Below are 19,730 nucleotides of genomic sequence, written 5' to 3'. Positions count from 1 at the left end.
TTGAGTTTTGTTTATATCTACTTGCAGACCTCAATTTTCATGTTAGAAAACCCATTCAAGTCAATAAACAAATAAAGTACTAAAGCCACTGAGAAATAAGAAAACATGTAGTCCCCTGCAGAACTTCAACATTGTAAACATATTTAAACTATCGAGGTGTATCAGCAACAAGAAGCATATAGAAATGCGGAAGCGGAAAATAGAATGAGGCATATCAATGACAAGTACTTGGAGAAACCCTAATGCCAGTCTCACCGAAGATAAGAAGATTAGTGAAAGGAATTGGAGAAAATCTAATATCATGGAAAATCGGATGGTGTAAGCCAATCCATAAAATAGGCCAAAGCGACTCAAACTATCGATACATAGTAGTGATTTGGAGAAGGGGGAAAAGAGGCACAAACTATCAATGCATATAAGTGAGCAGCATTCAGAGAAGACCTACCACAAGACTCATAAAAAATCGGATGATATAAGTCACTTCATAAAAAGGGGCGAAGCGAATCTAACTATCGATGCATATTAGTGATTTGGAGAAGGGGGCAAAGAGACACAAACTATCAATGCATAACAATGAAAATACTCGGAGAAGATACAAACTATCAATGCATATCAGTGAAAACACTCGCAGAAGACCTAATACCAGACTCATGGAAAATTGGATGATAGTGTAAGCCAATCCATAATAAAGGCCAAAGCGACTCAAACTATCGAAGCATATGGGCGAAAAGACTCATGGAAACTCGGATAGTGTGAGCCAATCTATAAAAAGGGGCCAAACGACTAAACTAACGATGCATATTAGTGATTTGAAGAAGGGGCAAAGAGACACAAACTAGATGAACAGCACTCAGAGAACACGTAATACCAGACCCATGAAAAATCGGATGGTGTGCGCCAATTCATAGAAATGGGCAAAGCAACTCCCTATCGATGCATATTAGTGATTTGGAGGAGGGGGCAAAGAGACACAAACTATTAATGCATATCGGTGAAAACACTCGGAGAAGACACAAACTTCCAATGCATATTAGTGAAAACACTCGGAGAAGACTTAATACCAGACTCATGGAAAATGGGATAATGTAAGCCAATTCATAAGAAAGGCCAAACCATCGATACATGTCAGTGAAAACCCTTTCGATGGTGTAAGCCAATCCATAAAAAGGGGCAAAAAGACACAATCGATGGACATCAGTGACAAGCATTTGGAGTAGCCCTAATATGGAAAATCGGATGGATTACGCCAGTCCTGGCCAAAAAAAACTCAAACTATAGATGCATATTAGTGACAAACACTTTCAGTAAACTATACGGAAAGCTCCTAAAACAAATTTTAGAAGAATATGGCCTCTTAGGAGGGCCCGAATGGAGGGGCAAGTAGAATTTAGAGCAGACTCATCTACAATAGAAAACATATTTACAATGACTCAGATCATTCTCTATCAGCAATGATAAAACCCAAGGCCTTACGAAAGTATGAGACCCTAGTCCATTGCTAGCACCGCGGCCGCTTGTCCGGTCGTCTCGCTGACCCCCCCATCTTTAGTCGCGGCTCGGTGAGCACATTGTGTGTGTAATGGAATGACGTTTTGTTCCGCGTATACGCACACATAATGGATAAATATTAATGACGAGAATTCCTAGTCGGGTTATATTATGCCTTTTCTGTAATAATCGTTTTGCGCAATTCGATTCTCTCCGTTTGGCGTTGTTGTGGTGTGTGAGTCTTACGGTGGCGCCGACCTCGTTCGCGACGGTTCCGACACAACATCCTTTTGGCTGACGCCTCTACAGGGAAATTTTTGCATAAATCAATAATGACTGGGTAAATCGAGATAGTATGCGTGTATGTGCGAGCTCGCTCGACCGCGAGGTTATTGTTTCGGAAAGTTTACACTTCATCTTTGTGTCCGACGAATGTCAGGGGTCAAGTTCTTCTCGAGTAAAACAAATAATCGAGACGACGCCACGTCGACAACGTGCGTCCGGGGAAATGGAAACGAACGCACAAGGACTGAAAATGTTCTTTCACAAAAAAACAGGGTCCTAGCTCGCACACCATTTGCAAATTTCGATTGGCCCTAGTGCTCCGACACACAAATTAGTATATTCGGGTTTGTAAAGTCGGCCTATCCTGCAACAGTTCTCCGATAATCTTCTGACGAAGCGCACATAGGTGCGAGTTTGCGTGATCCTAACACTGTTTCCGAACTGTCAACGAATTGGTAAAAACGCCTTTTTAGAATTATTCATTTGAACACGATATTGCCACACAGTGATGAGTTAAACAGATCCATTTATTTTAAAATGCTGATTGCGAAGATTCTGTTAAAATAAAGCATCAAAACGCCTCTACAAAATTGTCACGTAAAGGAAATTAGCATTATCAATTTTAAAATTTTCATGGTTTATACCATAACAAAGTACTGGAACTCTTAAACATCTCCAAAACTGCCAAAGCTGGAACGATAAAAAAAAATTCCTGCGCGTGTTTGATCATCAAAAAATCCCTGTTAATAAAAACAATCAGCTTTATTGTCTAACAATATCCATTGACAAGATAATTAATTTGCCAAGTATAGTTAGCAGGTCAACGTAAACAAATAACGAATACTGAATATGCATCAATACGTACCAACAAATTTTTAATACCTAAGTAAACTGAGCCTGTGTTAGATTAATAACATCTATATACAATTAAAGCAATTAAAGCAATGTTAATTGCTTGAAAGAATGGACTTTTAAGCAAAAAGGTTGTAGAGGAATCGGTAGGTGGAATATTGGTGATGTTCTGATGCCCGTGAAGGAACGTGAAAACTCATTTGCGATAACAATGTCATAGATCAACACAATTTAAATAAAAATTGAAATGATGCATTAGGAAAACAAATCAAATAAAACTCCCCAACTCCCTTTTGTTTTAGATTCCTATTACCTAGATAATAATTAAAACCAATAAAACCAACCCTGTTCAAAAAACTAACAAAAAAACATTAACCAATTCAACGGTAAACATGTTGAATTTACAAAAGGCCTTTGTGCGAAAGTGAGCATTACCCCAGGGAAGACTTGTAATTTTTGAATAATGTGTTTATGGAATGGGTGCTACTTTTTTGTCGCGACGCATTTTAAAACACACAATTCTCCTTAGAATGACATTTGTTAATTTATTTGTTTCGGTACTCAACATAATCTACAAACATTACAATTTGTAGAGTACACATAACTATTCCATTCTACTCCTAAATAATAATAAGTCATAATTTCTGACAAAGGCAGCTGAGAAGCAAGTCATAATTTCTGAGAAACAAGTCATAATTTCTGAAAAATAAGTCAGAATTTCTGAAAAACAAGTCAGAATTTTTGACGTAGCTCTCTCGTAAGAGACATTGCGAATCTAAACGTCAAATATACAGGGTAATCATAAAGAATGGACAATCTCTAAACTGGAGGTACTAGCCACCAAAGTATTATGAATTCCCAATATATTTGTTTTTTCTACTAACACTACTACTAACAAAATTGTTATTGTTAAACTTTAGTTTATATTGTTCATCGTACCTACAAAGTCAGAAACCTAGAGAGTTAGAATGAATAAATGAAAACTTGAAAATTCGGTCAGATTTCCATCATGTTTCTACTACGAAAAATATAGTTCGATGGTGAAGCTAGCGCCCTCGAGGATCCACGACCAAATAGGTTTCAAATGTGTTATCGTCATGTCAAAAAAAACCAAAAACCTAAGCTAACCTAACCTAAAATTTTTATTAGGTACCCTAAAAAAACTTTCTAAATCAATGAAAAAATTCAGAATAAAATTAAAACATTATGTATTTCCGAAATCAGCGACATTTGTATAAGGCATGTTGAGCTCATCCGTAATATCTTGGTGGCTAGTACTACCACTTTGGAGTTTACCTATTTTTTATGAATCTGTATATCTGACGAGAGACTTATGTTATAAATTTTGACTTCAGAACTTTTGACATATTTCCCACAAATTCTCACATATTTCTGAAAAATTCTGACCTCAAAAGTTCCGACGTGTTTTTCAGAAGTTCTAACTTAAGTCAGAAATTATGATATCTTTCTCACAATTTCTTGTTGATTTGTTTTTCAGAAATTCTCACTTATTGTTCAAAAATTTGCCCAAGTTAACTAAAACCGTTTGGTGGCCTTTCCTAGCAACCTAATCTCCTCGTTTTCGAGCGAAACGATAAAAATCATAATGAATTCAACAATTGAGTAATTTTTCCCAAACAATACAGTATCGCGTTCTTAACTGATATAAATAAGACGACCGCTGCAGTTTTCTATCTTGCAAAGGAATTCGCTAAATCGACCATTCCGTTAGAATTTAATTGGTTCAAGGACAACGATATTTCCAATTTATAGATCAATTGGGTAATTTTTTTAATGCTTTTCAAGATTGGATCAATTTGTTCAAATATAATGATTTATTATTTATTTGGAGGCGTAAATCCGCCACGACTGTACCGTGAATAAAAAAATATCGTTAGCCAGCTTAAGCCGCTCCAGTTCCACAAAAAGTGGCACAAAACACTTGAGCGTCTTGTATTGATTTTTTTGAAATTGGGACGGACGGATTTTGCATTATTTATTTTATTCTTAAAAGTGTTTGTCTTATCAAGAGAAACAAATAAATCTGTGGAAGATTAATTTTTATCGATACATCGACCGCGACGGGTTTATTAAAATTTAATTTAATTTTGAAATTTAAGGTCACCAACATAGGTAATTACTTACAGACATTTAATTGAAAAAAGAAAAACTCTAATGACTTCGGAGGGCTAGAAAGAAAGAGATAAGTCGATAAGGTGGCGTGTCGACATTTCTTTTCCTATTTTCGATATTAGAACTAAATGAGACCTCTGCCGGAAAGAATATTAAGCAACCTGGGAGGTCAAATTTGAAATGGCGAGATAGGGTTCACATGGATTGCACTAAAAAATGGTTCGTTTGGTATCGTTTGTGACTTGTTGCCTTTATGAATTCATTCGAATGTTCTACATGGAAGGAAAAAACTTACCGGTTCCAATTCAAAACCAAGCCTTTAATTCCATAGGAGTCTTTTCAATTTTGCTAGTCTGGAGGCACACTGTCAAAATGCCCTTTAAGTTACTCCTCTTCTTAAGGTAGTCTAATTAGTTCTTCTACAAAACTTCAGCTTCCGTGTAACACTTTAAATAGGACACAAAAATCGCTAATACTTTTACAGTAGCTCAAGTTTTCTGCCAATTTTAGCGATTCTTTAAGTTTATATATTTAAGTTATATATTCAGTTGACACACATAGCTAATACTTAACAATGAAGGCTAAAACCAAACCCCAGTTCCATACATGTGGTTTATCGAAAATACGGCGCCCCTATTGGCGGTTGTAAAAACCTAAACAAGAGCACGAATTCCTGATTTTTTTTTTTGCACGAGATATTCACCAATCCTAAAAGTTTTTAACTATACAGGGCGGATCAACCTATCGTAGTACAGTAAAATACCAGACATTTTCTAGACAAAGAAACAATAACGCTATTTTCTGGAAATTTCTTTTTTTTTAATGAAAATTGAAGTAGAAATCACCCATCTCGAAAATTGTTTGCATCAAAAATTGTCAATATAAATGGTAACGTCTTTTTTTTTTCAAAAACGAAAAATAAAAGAGTTGGAATGCATATCCTTCGTACTTAATACATTTCAAAGTTCAAAAATAATTTACATCTATTTAAATGGAAAGTGTCGAATATTGTCAAAATTAAAACAAAACAGTTTAAACACACCTATATAGGAAAAAAAATTATAATAAACTATTATCACAGTCAAAAAAACTCATTTAAGCTACAAAAAGCATGACGCATCATCTACAATTTTTTGGGTCGGAAAATGATGACAACTGGACAATTGTACACAACGGACGGATTGACCAGGAATTTTGTTATCAAAAGCAAAATAACGATGTTTAGAAAAGATTGCATTAAGGGTTCGCTTTTGCAATTTAAATACTTCGGTAGAATACGATGTCAGGCAGTTTTAAAGCGGCAGCAAAAGCAGAAACAGTATCGTCGGGCAAGAAAAAGTGCATTAAAAAAAAAGACGACCTCACAAGCCTCCTTGAGGAATCCCATTTAAAACCGCTATACTGTGATGTAACTATTAGTCTCATCTTTGAGCTTTAAAAGAAAAAAAATGATGAGCACACTTAATAACTTTGTATTTTGTAAAACGGAACATTACTGTATGATTTTGGAGGAATTCAATGTAGTTCCTTAGATATTGGGTCGAAAAATGCCATATTCGAAAACGTTTCAAACAATTACCGGTGTAAACAAATAAGTACACGCTTTTTCATACCGGCCAGACCCCATTGCATAATGATTATGGCGTAATAAATTAACATTGACGTAGGTATTAATCAGACGTTAAGTATTATGTTAATGGCAAGTACAAACGTGTCTGAAGTGGTTGCCAAAAATCAATGTCCGATTGAGAAATCGTTCACCGTAAATACAATCCGTTGGCATTGACCTCAGAAGCTTTGGGGCCTAAATCAGGTAGGCTGAACAAAGTCTTGGATTTACATTTACGCCCATGTCGTCAAAACAAAATATTTTTGTTCGATTTTGGTTAGAAGTTGAGGTAATATTCCCGAGATATACAAATTTCATTTTAAAAATATACATAGTGCGCAAACTGTGCGATAACAGGTTTGAAAAAATGGATTTTTCATTTTACATTCGCGGTCGGTAGCTTCAATGGTGAAAACCAGAACTCGCTATCGAAAACACTGAGTTTACACTATAAGTGATTACTAAAAAAACAAAATAAGATACACCTGTTACGGCAATTTTAGTCTACTCAAAGAACAGCCTAAAAAAATGTGTAAATATCCTTTTTGTACCTTCAAAACTGAACTCTTTTTGTAGATAAAATTTGTCGAACAAAAATTATTTTATTACACTAACACTTTAATGACAGACTAATTCGAATGTTTTTGAAGACGATTTTCGTGAAATGATAAAATATCTCCAGGAAGAAAGGAAGCTATCATTCAAACAAGAAATTATTGACCGGTAAACCAGCAAAAAATATTGAATTTTGCCACACAACGAAATATTACACATAGCAAATTTACACTTGTGTTGTTGCGAACTAAATCCTATAGAACTTATATGGACGCAAATGAAAGGATTTGTAACACCTAGCAGGACACCATTGCACCAGAGAACTGACAGTTCAGCATGATGATAATTTAATTTCTGTGTAATCAATTTTTTGTATAGTGTTTAATAAAAAAATGCGGGTACCTAATACTATGTACACCAGGTGGCCAATTAAGAAAGACACTCAACCCCATCCCGAAAAGTAATTGTCAAAACGCCCTCTACAGGCGAGACCACTCCAAGACGATTCCAAGTTTGACAAAATGCTTTTAACCATTCTGAAGTTATTAACTCTTATTTCCGCCCCCTACCAATTTCCTTTAAGAGGTAAAACAGAAACAATTCTATGAAAAAAAAAACGAATTTATACCAACTTTAAAACGGTGTTCATTTTAACTTGTAATTTAGTTTATTACGCCTCCTGGCGGTTACTCTAGAAATTTTTATTTTCTCTTGGCGCCTTTGGTCATAGGTTTTTGCACCCCAAGTCTTTAAGACAATTACTTCTGGAGATACCTTATCTTTTGACACACAATTTTCAGCCAAAGCCATAAATTAACCCAAACATGGATGGTACGGTATGGTCTGTTCATAGAATGCAACAAGATTATTACGTAAAGTTTCGGAATTTAAATTCAGGTAAAATTGTGGTCGGTAATAGAAAATAATTTTATACCTACCTGTGTTTAATATTCTTTGGTTTGATATACTACTTCGTGTAAGTTTATTAGTAATCATTATTATTTCGTGTGTAATACAGCGTGTGTTGAATCGTGTGCGAATTATGCAAAATATGTGCGAGTCTAGTGTATCTCAGGAAATGCTCCCGCCCACACTATTCTATAGAGACTAAGGAAGTTATAAACAATGTTTATTTGACTCTCATTGAACGTGGTGCCAGCAAACAAGCATCTTTAGAAGAAACGGCTACATTGACGAAAATTCCAAGATCAACTGTATGGAAAATTGTGAATAATCCCATTTCAGCGAGGAAAAAGGGAAGCGATGCTGACATTTTCTCGAGCGTAGATGAATGTGATCAAGATATAATACGGCGTAAAAGTTACCAGTTATCCGAGGAACAAAGCGTGCCTACATTAAATATCTTAATTAGGAGGCTTGAAAAAGATGAAACCGGTGTTAAATGTGGCAGAACTACGTTATCGAAGGGTATTCAACACATGGGTTTTAGATTTTAAAAAATTGGCAAAAGGCAAGTTTTAATAGAATCTTTTAGAATTCGGAAATGGCGACTGGAATATCTAGATTAGGATTTACAGAGAACAACAAAGGCCAATTATTTACTTGGATGAAACCTGGTTCGACACTTATTATACTCCGGAAAAGAGTTGGGTTGACTCAACTGATAAGGGTAAGAGGTAAAAGAATAACTATTTTGCATGCTGGCTCTAAAGATGATTGGATTCCAAATGTACTTTCTCTGTCTGCGAAAAATATTAAAAATTCTTCTCTGGATTACCACCGCTGACTCATTTGAAAGCTGGTTTAAAAACAAACTAGTTCCAAAAATTCATCCTAATAGCGTAATTGTAATGGCCAATGCAAGTTATCACAGTAGACTAAAACCTCTTCCTCCTTGAACCTACATAAGGAATACGTTTGTGATAATTTTGCAAGCAATCTCGGGCATACAGTTTTAAGACTTCCTTCCACCTTACCACTGTATATTTAATCCCATTGAACATGTTTGGCACCAACAGAAATCTGCCATTTGTTGTAATAATGTTTTTCCCCGTGTTAACTCCAATGTCCTTAAACTTATAGAAACTGAAGTTTTTAAGATCCCTCCACAAAGTTGGGCAAATATAGAAAAATAATAATTAGAACAGGCAATCATAGCGATAGTGATACAGATATATTATGTGAATAATTTTAAGTAATTTAAGTAGGTAATAAAAATAATTTCTAATTTTATTTTAGATTTAAACATAAATACATACATAAATAAATAGATATTGTTTAGTATATTTCCTAACAAAACCCCCAATTAATTAAATTCTAGGCAAAGTACGGACCTGTTCGGCCATATATCATTCTTAAAGATTGCCCGGGTCTTTCCTTAATTCGTATCAGTTAGTCTCTTTCTTATATCTATGAACAGACTTTACCACCTGCACTTGATGAGAAATAAGAATTTTGCAATGCTAAACAAACTATTGGTTGGGTCACATTAGTTTAGTTACTACCCTTTTGTGAATTCAAAACATCAAATGCTTGAAAACAAAAGAAAATGGTGCGTTCTGGAATTCACCATTGAGCCCCTCTCAAAAAAAGAACGTGCCAGGCTGATATTTCCTATAGAAACAATCCTATACATAAAAGTGTGTGGCGAAGATAAGGACGAATCGCTTATCTCTTGTAATTTGATTGGCTACGCAACGCATTTCTCCGACGTTGGTTAATGTTATTATAATTATTTTCATGCCTAATTTTGCATGGCAGCTTTCGAAATGACTAATATTAATAATGTCAACGTAATTATCGCAATTATTAAATATTTCTATTTTCATAACGTTGGTATCAATGCAACATTAAAAATAATAATTATCACGTTTAATTATACTTGAACAATAAATGCTTTAACCTTTGCAGGCCAGGTAATGCATGAAAGAAAGCGATTATCAATATTAGCGAAATACCGGGAGTGTCACAAACGTTAACGCTACCAGGCAAAAAAAATTGATTTCTTCCATACCGCACTTTATACTAATATATAGTTCGATCAAGGATTTAATATAGCCTAGAAATTTATCGAACAAAATTTGTAGTCAGTTAAAAACGCAACGTTGTCGCTTCTTATAAAAAATAGCGTCATCTTTCATATTTTCATAATATTGTATTTATTGTTTTTGTCTATTTTCCCATACCTACTTTCAGCGATTTTCTAGAAATTAATAAATTTCCATAATTTTTTGCTGCACACATATTTGAACCAGCAGTGCCATAAGGAAGACCACAAATGTACACGTCAGAAGTCACAACTTTTTGGGGCACATATTTTTGCAACTCAAATGTTTTCTAATTTTTTATGCAAAATAATGTATTTATAACTAATTAATTTTATGCTGAAAATTGGATTATCGTGTCGTAATCGCCTATCATAAACATCTAACCTGCCATCCACCATAAAAAAGGGGTTCCCTCCTTCAACAAGACAATCCCTACCTTGTTGGACACTTCTCAAGTCTCGTTTCTAAAATAAGGTTCGAATTAAAGCCAAGAAACCAAACCCAAACAAACTGGTGCCTCGAGTAATTGAACTCGGCTAGATCAAGGGATTTATTTTAGCGCCAGTTAGAAAGTTGTGGTGAATTTACGCAGTCACCGTGTCGTTATGGCGAACTTTGGCACCGTGTCTCTTTTACCTCAAATTATGGCTTCATAATGGCTTAGTACTTCGTGCACAATGTTGTGTTATAAAGTCAGACTTCTAGTTATGTATGTATACATCTTTTCTTTGTCATTAAGTTCGTTGCTAATTGGCCGCCAAAAAACCAATTAAGATAAAGAAGTAATAATTGCATTGCGGGTTAACCTCCGTTCGAAACTACCAGAATCCGTTGGAATCGATTAAAAATTCTCTCTGTAGGTCTGGATGGTCCTTGCCGTAATCTTCTTTTTTTTTGAGTCGTTCAAAGTTCAACTTGGAACCTGAGATGAATTGTTGGTGTTATCAAGTCATAGAATACGTGTCTTGCTGTGAACGAAATCGTTAACCTTACTTGAACTAAGCTGAACTATGGTTGGCTGAATGATCGTGGCTAATAGAAGTAATAAAGAAAAAGAAACCTCAAGAAAACACTAACGATAGGTTCTTCTTTATCAATTTTTATAAAATTTAATTTCTTGTTTGAGACAGTTTGCTTAACTACTACTGGCAGGCACAGCATATTTTATCATTTCATTAAAATAGTTTTCGAAACCATCCGAATTTATATTCTTATGGTAATCTCCCGTATGAGAAAAGTTAGCAAACCTTCTTTAAAAAATCCTTTCTAGCTTTAGTCTCTTTCATTTTCCTAAAGGCAACTTAATAGCCCATAAATGTTAGAGGAATACTGATTATATTTTTGTCATACCATGCCATGTCATGTTTTGATTAGTTTAGACGTTTCATCAACTTGAAACATTTTCTTCTGTACTGGCTTTACACTTTTCAAGTATTTTTGACGCCAGCAAACAATTCATAGTTTTCCTGTAAAAGTGATCTACTATTATGCGGTATTCACTTATAGCTTCACTGTTTTTCGCGTAGATTCGGCAGCGCAGGCCAAGTCGCTTTATAGTTTCGCAGATTTTTCAGATAAAACACAGTTATACGTAGGATATCCTGCACTTAATTATGCGATCTTATTTTGCACGCCTTGTTTACCTTTAGCGACAGTCGAAACGGGAAATTGGGTATCTAGTTACCGTTCCTTATCGCATACATCGCATCTTTATGGTTGCAGCAATAACGATGTGCCGTATTTGATTCGCTTTCCGAGTTACCTTCCTGCGATGTGGATTACTGTAAATATAGGAAATGCCTACGCCATCATTTAAAAAGTTTTATATTTGGATTACGATTTTTGTTTCCGGTGTTGGGTCTCATAATCGATATAAATGATATATGTTCTAACGACACGACTTTTCACATCAACGAAACTCAAAATTATTGTTAAAATGGATGCTAAATGTCAAACATTATTGATATACACCTAAATCTAATTACTTTAATTCGTCGTTTCTCTTTTAATATTATTAAATATATTAATTTACAAATGTGTGTTAGGTTATGAAGTTTTAAATGCATTTTCTTAAGTTTCAAACCACCCGAAGATCAAGATGAGGATCGGCATTCCGAGCGGAAGCGCAACTGCTGACTTGGTATCCATGTTAGCTTAACTGACATCCTGAAGCTTGAGAATCCGAGGGACATACATACCCACAAATTAAGATTAATGGAGAATAACAGTGGTCCTAAAGACGTTCCTTGTGGAACCCCGAAATTCATACCTTTGGTTTGACTCGTTACATCATCGATTCAATAAATAGTTCTTCATTCAATAAGAAGTTGTATTTGTGTCATTTGTATGACAGAACAACTAATCGGCTTAATTTCGCAACCGCAACAGAGGAACATATGGAAAGAGTAATATCTAAAATTAAGTCAAGTGCAAAAGGTGTGGACGGCATCGATCTAAAAATACTTTTTTTAATTACTCCTCACCTGACACCATTGGTGACGTTTATTGTTAACCAATGTATTATTACCTGCTACTTTTGATACGGAGTAGCACCTGTGATTTCGCTGGATCTAGGCTCAAGCAGCCACTGTCATTATTAGACAGAATTCTTGAATTGAATTAATCTTATCGTTGGCGTTAGCGATATTTTCGGGTTTAAACGAGAGTCGTCAGCATACAAGCGAGCAAAGTAATGACACAAGTGCCCTATAAGCTGAGACGTACTGTAGAGGGAAAAGTGTACAGACCCGAGAATAGGGAATACCGCAAGTTTCGAAGGTGATGTGCAAAGATTCAAGTAAATCTTGCCTGCCTGCTACGCAGTTAAGTAATTTGCGATAAGTGATAAGGCGTTTTAGCGATTAAAAGGGAATGATCGAGTTTGTCGACGGTTTTGCTAAAGTCTAAGAGAACCAAGATAGTTAATTCGCCAGCAGTTGAACAACTGTGATCTACCTGAAACCCCGACTGCACTGCGGGAAAAACCCTACTAACATCTGGATTTTGTTTCAGTTATTTATTAAGACGGGCTCGAAAACTTTAGATAATGTAGGTTAATGAAGCGCAGATCCTTCAATTTCCTTGGTAAATTAGATTTTAGTACTGCAATGTGCTCTTTCAACACTCAGGACAAGTGGGAGTTTCAACGCAAAAATTTACTAAACGTGTTACTACTGGTATAATTGCGGGACAAGGTGCTCTTTTAGGTGCTGACGGGAACATGACGATCGAATAATTCTGTCACCAGTGTATTAAAAAATATCATTTTATCGTTAATGTTTTTCAGATAGTACAGATTATCAAAGCGACTACCATCAAAGTTCTTGAAATTCTGATATGTATGAAAAATTAGCTTAGGTTTGGACAATAATCACTTAAAGGTACACTTGATTTCGAGATGATCAGATATCAGATATAACTAAATCATGGTCAACAACCGAGTCAGCTTCGAAATTACTATTTGAGCACAGAATTATATTCAACGCTCCGCCTAGTTGCGAAAAGCGAAAAGCATTTAAGTTTGGACCGATGAGCCCTAATTTTTAATCGGGAAAACACATATTACTGGAATGATGAAAATAAGAAAAGGATGTTGAAAGTAAAATGACAAGGCAGCCGATCTGTGAAAGTGTGGTGCGGAATATACACATCAAAGGTTATAAAGCCAATTTTCTTTAATGAAAACTTTTTCTACTTCTTGGAGATCTGTCGATCTGTTAATTCTCAAGCTGCCTCAGCATCTTTTCCTGTGATGTGGATTGCGAACTATCTTTTAGGTGGTCTCCCGGGACGTCTTAGGCCGGGCGGGTTGTTTTCCAGGGCTATTCTCGGAAGTCTGTTGTCGTCCATCCATCTTACATGGTTGTACCACTGCCTTTTCCGTTGTCTTCCCCATCTCACAATATCTTGCCACGTCTCTTTTCCACTGAAGGTGGAGGGGAGACCAAAGCAATCCTATTATACTATGCTCACTTTGCTACTGATTGAAAGCAGTAAGTATAGGGCCCAAGCAGCTCAGTATCTCAAAATATGGGCGGGTTATAGAAAAAATAAATAAATAAATAAAAGGTTGGAAACCGGGACGCCAGCTAGGACAAAACCCCAACCTATACTATAATCTGGTAATAGTGACTAGTGTCCTTGCTCACTAGCCACCAAACAAACTCACAAAGTTAACAAAGTTCTGGGCCAAAAAATAATAAATAAATAAGACAGGCACGTCAGTTTAAATCTCCATATATTGGCTTAAGTACACACTAAGCACAGGAAGCTTGGTTACGATAGATCGTTTACAAATAATTCTCACAAAAAAAATGTTTCTATAATTGTGTACTTTATCTTTACCCTAACTGAGCTCTTTAATTTGTATTGATGTCGAAAAATTGAAATTTGTATTTAATAGGCATAAAATTAACCGGAACGTAAATAAAATGGCCTTATCTGTGATCCTTCAGTTACCAGCAACGAACGAGTGGGGCAAGCTCTAAGATAGCTGTGCTGTATACTGCCTACGGGTTCACCAGTCAGTGGGATAAGCACGAATGCTTATCACTCTTGGACGAGGAGATATGCACTGCAACGTCCGGAACAGAGCTAACTATGACTTGACGAATTCCTGGGTTGCAGAATTCAAAACGCGTGCCGTTCACGAAGGAAAGAGGCACCAAATCCAAATGAATCGGAACTAGGGAACCCAGTACCAAATGGGAAGCCAAAACCAGTCCAACAATCAATAACTGGTTCCAAAAGGAAAACCAAAGCCAAAACCAAAACCAAAACCCTACAAAACAAAATAATGAGTTGCGGTGTTCATAATTACTTGCAAAGCGTAAAATACATTGTGAAACTTACGCCTGATGATCGTGGGTGGCGGTGAAGAGTGCCAGGTGCTAGGTTGGTTAGCTTTAATCCAGCTTAAGCTGTAATGTTGGGGACATCCAAGCAAAATACTACCAACAAGACGACGATCCGCAACTTCTATACGATTTCAATCCGGTTTAATCCTCGAAAACTACGAGATGCCACAAACTTATTCTTGCAACCACTTGCACCGGCGAAAATCGAAAAGCCAAAGAAAGAAAGACCGATGAAGTTTCACAAAGTTCCAAAAAAGAGACCGATGGTGCTGGCAATACGATGTTCGGTTCTGACACCACTAGGGTCAATGGGCCAATAATGACAGAAGTTAATCAACGCAAAGAGACCAAATATTACCTAACTACTACCCGCTATTACCAATAATAACCAATTATTACACACACATGAACGAGATTACACAGAAACGTCTTAGGAAATCGAAGACGAACGTGGGCCAAAGGTCGAGTGCTTAACTGTACTAATGGCCGGGTACATTCGCGTTGACAGAGGATTGAAATATAACCTATCCAAAAAGCAACAAGTGTAAATAAATGAAAGCAAGGGATATAAGAATAGAAATTGCCGTTAGTTCGGAAATAAGAAGGAATACAGGACGATCGTCTCGTGCAATCCAACCGCATTCTGCAGTAACATCTTAAATTGCAGCAAAAATGCAAGGGCTTACACTTATTTACATTTATTTTAAGACAGGCAAACCATACCTAGCAATTAAGCAGTTACAGTGTGTCCGAACAGAATGAAGTAGTGAAGAATAATTAGCAATACCAGTAGTTTTGAGGATTAAGACAGTGTGTAATTGTGAGAATAAAACATTTAATAGGTAGTCTCCGAGCATTATTAACCTACATGTGAGAAACATAAGTCGAAGTAGCCAATGACAAATTAAACCCGTTACAATCTTGTATCCTGCACTGCCCTCTGACATCTGTGTTTCTTACTCTGTCTCTTCTTGTTTTCTCCACTATTGTCCTCAGTGTTTTCATCTCTGCTACCCTCAGCATTTGTTTCGTCTTGTTGGTATCTCCGCGGACTTCCGTGCCGTACGTCATGATGGGTCTGATACAAGTCTTGTAGATTCTAATTTTGCCATCCTTATATCTCGTAGGCATCCTGATAGTGCGGATGCTTTGTTAATCTGGCTCCTTATGTCTATAACTGGGTCGTGGGTGCTTGATATATGTATGCCCAGATATCTAAATTGCATCACTTGTTCTATGGGTTTGTCCTCCACCACCAGCGGATCCTTCGCGATTGAGATACATTTAGTCTTGCTGATGGAAATGTTCATATTGAGTTGGCGGCTTTCTAGGAAGAACTGGAACAGTTATCTCTGTAGGTCGTGATGATTGCTGCATCATCGGCGTAGCACACCATTCCAAATCTTTTGTTGCTCAGTCTGTATCAGAGGTTGAGCCATGTTACTTTGTTTATTATTTTGTCCATGGGGAGATTAAACAAAAGGGGGCTTAGACTGTCACCCTGTGTGAATCCCCCCGGTGTTGGGATATTTTCAGTGAATTGATCTCCTACCTTGACCTTTGTTACGTTATTGTTATTTAGGTTGTGAATTATTTTCGTTATGTTTGCTGGTGCCGTATTTTCCATTAATATATGTAAAACGTCTCCCAATCGGACCCTATCAAATGTTAGGTCAATAAAGCAGATATACGCTGGCATGTTGTACTCTGTGACCTTTTCTTTTATTTGTTTTATTATGAACATTGGGTCTGTTGTTGACCGTCCCTTTGTGAAGCCCTGTTGTTCTTCGGCATTCTTAATTTGTGCTTCCAGTTTGTCCTTGCCAATACTTGTGAAGAGTTTAATAAATATAATTTATTTATTTTTTTTATTTATTCATAAATTTAATAATGAAAACTTAAACTCTAGAAATTAATAGTAAATGAAATATCTGTTTTTAAACGTGCTCAATTAATATGGCAGCAAGCTGACGCTCCGTACAACCGGGGAAACGATTTCACTGAATTCTTAAATCAAAATTACAATCTTTGCATAGGACAAAATGGAAACATCTTGTGGCCACCTCGAAGTTCAGATCTTACCCTACTGGACTTTTTTAATGGTGGACAATTAAAGATGTGGTATATAAAGAAAGATGCGCTACGGTAAATGAACTACAAAGGTGTATTAGAGAAGCTGTAGCCCACCTAAGTAACACAGATTTTGTTTCTAATGCTATAAACTAGAAGTTGTTTATACATGATGGACATGCTGAAAAGCTACTGTGGATTTTCTATTTTGTTTCACCTTAGTTTTTACTTTAATTTTTACAGTTACTGCCGATTATTGCTTTTGCTTGTTACTGTTACTTGCTTTAAATTTGATATCATGCGTTCGTTTGTTGAACTCCGACTCGAATATTGCAGACGCTTCGCCAAGATCTCAGTTCGAACAATAACAAACTCTCTAGATTTTGGTTAAAATAAAAGTCATACGAAAAATGTCGAACCGATCTATTAATGTCGATTTGGAGGCACCTTTGAAGCCCACTACTTCCTATTTAATATTGTTAGCAATCAGATACTGCGTATAGTGTGATAACCTGAATCCGCCGGTGACCGCGAACAAGTTCGTATTTTATGGTTTTATGCGACGAACGTCCAATTAATAAATTGACGTCGTCGTTGATCTTGAAAGCGATTTCTCGACACCCGGACTGCATACGCACGCGTACATGCGCGAATCTCAGAACGTACATATATACATGATTGCCGCGTTTTTCGGTTTAAACTAATTGCCGCCATAACAATTTTATGTACACGAAGGTATTTGAATAAGTTTAAGCGCGAAGGAAATCCGGAAACGCTAGCCGTTTTACGGTTTGTTTACGTATATGCGTCTCGGGCTTTTTAATGATTTCGACCGTGTCCGTTTTCGATTCTATGGACGCGGAGGTAAACAATTGCGTTATATGTTGTTATTAAATGCGCGACTACGGAATTCTGGAAACGCGCGTATTTAAGGTCATAATAAGACTAGTTGGCAGATATATTCGAAAAATGTAAGCCGACTAGTTGATTCAAAACTACCCAAAACTAACCCATTCGAGGATGAAAATAAGAAAAATATAAACAAATTTTCACTACCCATTTTGACTGATTTAATAAAAAATATTACGTAAAAAGGTATGTACGTATTTTAAGCATTTATTAAACTCCTGAAAAAATGCGTACTATGTAAAAAAACGTTAGAAAATATTTAAAATTCATAAATATATCAATTTGCATGAGGTTTTTTGGTAGTTCTTTTTTAATAAGGTAAATCAAAAAATTTAATAAGTAATTTTTTTCAAATATTTAAACAAAACATGGTCTATCGTAAAATATAAATATGTATGTCGGTAAATACTATAATTAAAAAATGAGAGCACTCCAGTCTTACATTAATATTAATGAGCGAGAGAAAGACAAGAATGGCCATTAATTTAGCGAGCGCCTTTTTCTATTGCAAAATTTTCTTCATTTTTTCAGTTCAGTTTGGTTCGCCTTTGCACGGTGCAAAATGACCAGTTACTAGGTTTGTGCTTTTAATGTAATTAAAATAATTTAAATTTTCAACAATTAGAGCGCACAGTGAATTCAGGTCTTCCTACAGTACTTAACACTAGTAACAGTAGTGAATAATTCCTTTTTTCTACACCCGTCTGTAAAATACCTAATTACACACCGATCTAGCGTGCGAGAAACATCACTTTACCACGTCAGTTTCGTTTCCCACGAATACGAGCCACTTCAGACATATCCGGGATTTTACGGCACGGGTTTGGGAGCAATCGGATGTTTTCGGAGGTATTTCCCACGCTTTTAAAATTTGAAGTTTGTCAATTCTGTCGGTCATGTCAACGTAAGTATTGGTGTTGTTTTGCAAAAATGTACCCAAAAACTAACGGTCGTAAAAAAAGTATATTATGCAACACGTTCGGTAAACTTTTTAAGTCACTCGTTTATTAAACACTCGCTCCCCTGCGCTCCGCTCGTGTCAAATAAACTCATGAGTCAAATGGCGTTTACCGCACTTGTTGCATAATATACTATTTTCGACTCCCTAACTAACGGTCGTAGAAAAAGTATAGCATGCAACACGTTTGGTAAACTTTTTAAGTCACTCGTTTATTAAATACTCGCTCCGCTCGTGTCAAATAAACTCGTGAGTCAAATGCCGCTTACTGCGGGAAGTGTCATTTTATCAGTCAGTTTTCCATGAATCCCAGCTACCTAGGATATTTCCGGGATATTACCGTTGGGCTTTGGGAGCAATTCGGATGTTTTCGGACATATTACCGCCCGGCTTGAATTTTGACGTTTGTCGATTCTGACGGTCACGTCAGTGAATGTATTCGTGTTGTTTTGCGAAAATGTACCCAAAAACTAACGGTCGTAGAAAAAGTATACACGCAACACGTTTGGTAAACTTTTCAAGTTACTCGTTTATTAAACACTCGCTCCGCTAGTGCCAAATAACCTCTTGACTCAAATGTCTTATTTTTGAAATTCTATTCGAAATTCCATCTGCGACTGAAAAATAAACCTTTCGACGACGAACGCGATATAATCACCCTTACAATTTTACACAAAGGCGGTCAACGCTTCGGAACGCGTGGGAACTCTCGCTCTATAGAAATAGTATATTATCCATCAAGTGTGGTAACCGGCATTTGAGTCACGAGGTTATTTGGCACGAGCGGAGCGAGCGATTTAAAAAGTTTACCAAACGTGTTGCATGCTATACTTTTTCTACGACCGTTAGTTAAGGAGTCGAAAACTAGTATATTACTAGTACGAGTTTATTTGACACAAGGAAGGCGGAGCGGAGTGAGTGTTTAATAAACGAGTGACTTAAAAAGTTTACCGAACGAGTTGCATACTATACTTTTTCTACGACCATTAGTTTTTGGGTACATTTTC

Source organism: Cylas formicarius, unplaced genomic scaffold, assembly GCF_029955315.1.
Source record: "Cylas formicarius isolate icCylForm1 unplaced genomic scaffold, icCylForm1.1 PGA_scaffold_6__28_contigs__length_40554024, whole genome shotgun sequence".
Classification (NCBI taxonomy): domain Eukaryota; kingdom Metazoa; phylum Arthropoda; class Insecta; order Coleoptera; family Brentidae; genus Cylas; species Cylas formicarius.
This window is presented reverse-complemented; position numbering follows the sequence as displayed.